Raw genomic sequence first — 6,221 nt, forward strand, 5'->3', positions numbered from 1 at the left:
CTTTTTTCCATCCCCCTTTCCCCCCCTATTATTCCGTTGTCCTCTATCTTTTGCCAATCTGGCCTTTATTCCCTGTCTGCTCCAACATAATATCCACACAGATAATAACATGAATAATAGAATAAAATAGATAAATTAAACAAAAAAATTAAAAAGACTATGGTGCTCCTCTTGGGAAAGTAAATACGTTTGGCACAACAAAGCATCCAGACCATGATTCTGTTTGCTACAACTGCTGGACAGGTAAAAAAAAAGAAAAAAAAAAGATGTAGGGGCGGGGCAATATGGCAGGTTCCAGGAACTGGTTTAACTGTATGTCATCAGTTTGCTAGAAGTAATTACAAAACTTTTTTTTCTTTTAAATAAACTCAAAAAATGGCTGACTACACCTTTAAAGAAAACATCAGGAAGGTCTTTTGCAAACAACAGTCAGCCAGCAGGTGGAGCCATAGTATCATGAAGCTAAACTGCAGTCAGTTTACATTCTTCTAGATCTTGGTCGTGTCACTGTGAATAAAGAGGCAGAGTTACAGGACTGATGTCTGCACACTGAACCAGAGACATGGACACATACAGAGTGGAAACTGTTCAGTTTAAATAAACATAGGCGGGTGCTTGATTTTCTCTCTTCTGTACTCCATGTCGGTAAATCAAACGCACCTCAAAGGGGCTGAAATGTTTGAAATGGTATTAAGAATAAGCCTGAGGTCAGTGGCGGCGTGTTAAGGTGCAGTTAGACCCACAGAGGGTTTCTCTCAGTCTGTGACATTCAGGTTTGTCTGTTGCTCAGCAATTAGCCATGTAGAGTGTTTCATGATTTTACAGGTAAAAGAACAAAGAACTGAACAGAGACTATTTTACTCATCATAGCTCATCAGAGACTATAAAGTCCGGATGCCTTAGCCGCATGTTAACACACTGGATGCCTTTTGGCAACATTTCGGTATGTAGGGTTTAGACTGTGACCCAAAAATATTTTGCTTTCCTAAACCGAAATAAGTAGATGTAACCCACCCAAATGATAAGTGCAAAAACAATATTAAGACACTTGAGACATAATATGTGGTCTGCTGGTTGGCTGCACTGTTTCAGCCTCTGTCACTCTGGCTGACTCCTTATGTGGGCGTCATCTGTTTTTGCTGGTGGTGGACCTATTATGCATGCTTGGGATTTCTCCTGTTACAAGTGTAAGTACAAAGATAAGTGTCTACTGGTAGACACTTCTCTTAAACATGACCAAAGCTTTAAATAATGACATCAGTGCAAGTACAAGTAATAAGCTAGCTACGGGGAGGGACGCAAGACAGTGTACTTTAAGTGCCGGTCCCAAGACTAGATAATTCAGGAAGGTTGCATCAGGAATGGCATCCGGCATAACATCTTTGCCAAATCAAACATTAACTAAGATTTTCATTGGGAGTGACCAGGATGGATAAGATTAGAACAAGTACATCAGCGGCAGAGGGTCAGCTCAGGTTGAGGATTTTGGAGACAAAGTTAAATAGGGAAGGCTAAGATGGTTTGGACGTGTGCAGAGGAGGGATAGTGGATATATTGGGCAAAGAATGTTAAATATGGAGCTGCCAGGCAGGCGGAAAAGAGGAAGACCACAGATGTAGTGAAGGAGGACATGGGGAATGTTGGTGTGTCAGGCAAGGATGCTGGGAAGAGGTAAGATGGAGGCAGATGATCCACTGTAGTGACCACTAAAGGGAGCAGCTGAAAAAAGTACATGCACACGTATTCTCTGAGTGAAAATCTTAAGCTTCAGGATACTCTAAGTGCTTAAGTTTTGGACAGTTTTTGTCTACTGTTGGTTCTGTACAATGTAAATGAGAGGGAATATTCGTCCTATAGCCACGTGTTTCTCTACTAGAATTTAGGAATAAAAACTGATGGCGCTAGATATAAGCATAATAGGTCACTTTAAAGTTTGTTCTACTCAGAGGAAACATTAAGGGTGAATTTTTCTTTAAAAAAAGTTTCTATTCATAACAGATTCAGGAGGGAGTTGAACTCACAGCTCAGAGTCTGGTCCTCCTCCACTGAGAGGATGTTTACACCTCATTGTGTGTGTGTGTGTGCGCGCCTGGGAGCATGAGTGTGTGTATGTGTCATCCGGGTTGAGCAGAGTCATGCATTCTTTCCATTACCCTCATCAAATCAATGTTCAACAGCCCTCCTCCATCTACTGTCCCTGTACAGCTGCAGTGTGTGAGTGAGTGTGTGTATTTGTGTAAATGTATGTCACTGGAATGCCTGATCAATAAACAGATAGGATATTTGATCGGGAAAAACTGGGACGACCACTCTGTCGATGTGGGTTCCAGATAAACTGCTGCTGATGGAAACCTGCTTGATGTTATTTCACAGCATGTCGGCTTCAATTCTGTGAATTTTTTAGTGACTGGTTCATTAGTCTTACTTTTCTTTGAGCATCGCCAGCAGTCTGTGATCTTTAGCTTTGAGTGAAATACCTCAGCAGTGACTCAATCGCATTTTACACCAGGATAAGCAGTAAAAACTCAAACTTGTGTTTGGTGCTAAATAGCACCAAACACAAGCACTAAACATAAAGTGCTACACATTCATGATGTGCGGCATGATACAAAGTTATGAATAATCAGTCCTCATCATATCTTACATACCTCATAGTACCATATTTTCTGTGCTGTCAGACTACAGACTTTCTTCTGGTTTCTAGAGTTTATAAAAGAAGAAAGGAGGCAGAACTTTCAGCTTTCACGCCCCTCGTCTGTGGAACCAGCTGTCAGGAAACAGACACCCTCTCTACTTTTAAGATCGACTCAAAGCTTTACTTTTTGATAAAGCTTATAGTTAGGAATTAGGTGACCCTGAACCCATCCTTTAGTTATGCTGCTAAAGACTGTTTTTTCTTTTTGTAATAATGTTTTTTGAACACTACTTATATTTTGCAGGATTGTAGCCAAAGGAAAATTTGAATAACAGTGTCGTATGGCTATGCTTCAGGACTTCATGTGATGCACCCATAACTTCTTCTCCCCTCTCCTCACCTCTTCTCTCTCTCGTTTTTCTTTCCCTTCACCCTCCAGCTGTTTGCTGCAGAGCACCTCCCTCCCCGAGACAGTTAAATGGGCTTTTCCTGTTAATAGGGAGTTTTTCCTTCCTACTATGAAAGTGCTTGGTCATAGGGTCTTTACCTTATGGTATAAAGCAACTGTTGTTGTGATTTGGTGCTGTATAAATAAAACTGAATTGACTTGAACTGAATCAATGAAAATTGCCTTTGGCATGACAAAATGACCTACTCCAGTGCCATCATTCTATTCTGGAACACCACTAGCTTTGCATGAGTTACAGTTAAAAAATATAACTAAAACCTTCCTTTGAATGGCCAATATCTAGAAGTATGACAATGTGTAGCAACCTCATTTTTAAGCTTTATTTTTTAAGCTTAAATCTTTTAGTAAATCTTACAGTAAAACCTGATTAAAGGAGTTGAATATATGTCGCTGAGACAGTGAAGTTCACGGGTGTCAATAGAATCATGTCCATCCCGCATGATAATTTCATATGTCAATTATTAATGGCCTGTCAGTATCTGGGAACCGAATCTTCAGCCCTGCTTTGAATAGCAGAGATGCAGAAATGTGTGCATGTAGCACAGAGCCATGACTCGGTGTTTAAATGAGTCTCACAGGCCTGAATGTGCGCTTGAAGCCATTTTTAATTCTTAATTTGCTTGATCTGCTGCTCACCACAATCAATTTTGGACTTTTAACTGTATTTTCATAAGTTTTCAGCTTTTCCTACTTATAAAAAACTTCCTAATGGCTTTTCATACTACTCAAAGTAATTAAGCAATAAACTGTTAACCTGTTGAACCCCAATCTCTGTACCAGAGGAGAGAGGGAGAACATCTGGTTTAACAAGATATACTGCTGGATCTGTTATTTAAATATAGACATGTGTGGTATCCACAGAAATGTCAGAATATCAGCTAAAAGCTCACAAAACAATTTCAACAACCACCGAACAGCTAAAACAGCAAACAATTAAAATCTGAGTAAACAGATTCTGCAAAAAGATGTAAACACCAAGTGTGAACCAGCAGCAAAAGAAGACCAAAACTACACTTCACATTTGAAAAACATTGTAATGAATTCTCTGAATTCCACCACGATAAAAGCGCACTTCCTGCATAGCTCTCTCTGTTTGCTTCGAGACCATTTTTCAATCAAAAATCTCTATTTTCGGCATTATTTGCTTGCTTATTAGCAGTCTACTGTTATGTACAGTGTTGTCGGCCACTGTTTTTTGTTGGTCCCCCCCTCCCCCCTAAAGAAAACAACCTCTGACAAAAAAGCGTAATTTCTGCTATTCAATTTCAAAGAAGTTTCAACTTTCACAAATTATATAACTGCAAAATGCTTAGCTATAATAAAACCTTTGTAACTTTTTGAAAAACAGAAAAGTTTCTCTTCACTTTCTACTGTATAATTTATTTTTATGACTACAGTTAAAAAAAGAAGAAGAAAAACAACAACAACAAACTGGACAGTCTGGGCAATTAGCTACCAGAACTATTTCTGTAATTTTATTTATTTATTACAATACAAGTCCAAAGATTAACCCTAACCCTGCTGACAGATTTATTGCTTTGTCACAGCAGCCTTTTATTTATCATGTAGAAAAACAACCCAACTTATGATCAAAGTGTGCTGTATGTGGCCCGTGATGTAAAATGGTTTTAGAGCTTTTCAGGCCGTTGTCTATGTGTAGTAGCTGTGTACTGTCACCAGGGGGCAGTGTCAACAATATGCGAGACAACTGGAGCGTTAAATTAGCTCCTGAAGTAAAATATTGTTTTTCTCATGTGTCTTTGTTGTTGCTCTCTCTCCTCTACAACCTGCTTTTCAACCAGTCAATCATATATTTTCTTGGAGGCTTGCATGCAGGTACATCCGTGTTGGTTGCATATCCATAATCCTTCATTTGCAGTAGTCTGTGTCTTATTTGTGCTCACAACATTCAGATTTTAACAGTGGATACTAGGAGTTGCTGTAAGTACTATGTGTTCCCAGCAGGTAGATGTTAGGTTCAATCCCATAAAAAGTCAACATCCCAAACACTCACCTGCTTTTTGTCAACCATACAGAGATGTCAAGATGTGACTGTGTCGTCATGGCGAACTCTCAGTAAACAAACTCTTCTTCAATGGGCCACAGCTCACCAAGACAACAGTAAATATCCAGGAGGCCTGACAGTGTGTTTATGTGAAGTGAAACACAGATTTGATCCCTGGGTCTCCTGCAGAGAAAAGGTTTTAACTGGGGGGAAAGAGTAAATCGGGTGAGAATATTAGAGTAGTATATTTCAAAATAAATTAAATTGTATACTCTGAAATCAAATAAAAAACTGCGTACACTGTGTGTGTGTGTCCTTTGCTTTCTCAAATTGAACCTGTAACCCAACAAAATGTTAGTTAATGTTAGTTTATGACGCGCCAGTGCTTGGCCTACGCTAGTTAGCTGAAATTGCTAATGTTAGCAGCTTATATTAGATGGGAAAGCAGAAGTGCCAAATTCCGATCAAATTTCAGGCATTAAGAAGCGAATTTGGAGAATGGCACTTAAAATGGGTTTGTCCCCCATTCATGTTGAATGGATGATTAAAAAAAAAATCCTTTTTAATTTTAGGGCTCACAGTTGAGGTGTACCAACACAGGCAATATCTGGTATCTGTTTTCATGCCACACCTCTTCTTATTCAAGTCACTGAAATGGACTGTTTCACCATGTTTGCAGGGGTGTCAAACTCCAGGCCTCGAGGGCCAGTGTCCTGCAGGTTTTAGATATGACCCTGGGTCAACACAACTGAATGAAATGATTAGTTCATTACCAGGCCTTTGGAGAACTTCAAGACATGTTGAGGAGGTAATTTAGCCATTTAAATCAGCTGTGTTGGATCAAGGACACATCTAAAACCTGCAGGACACCAGCCCTTGAGGCCTGGAGTTCGACACCTGTGTGTTGGAGGCTTTTAAATTTCCGGTAGCACTGATTGTTGTCTGAAAGGAGTACACTCTATCTTGTAGCTACATATCTTGTGGATTTAGCTTGTTAACTAAGCTGTCTAGCACTCCATTTTCTAATTGTTGACATCTCTGGTTTCAAAAACCAAGTAACAGTCCAGGAGGAGGTGATGGCACGGTGGCCACATGCATCCTTTAAAAAATAG

The sequence above is a fragment of the Oreochromis aureus genome, linkage group 5 (genome assembly GCF_013358895.1).
Source record: "Oreochromis aureus strain Israel breed Guangdong linkage group 5, ZZ_aureus, whole genome shotgun sequence".
In the NCBI taxonomy this organism is placed as follows: Eukaryota; Metazoa; Chordata; class Actinopteri; order Cichliformes; family Cichlidae; genus Oreochromis; species Oreochromis aureus.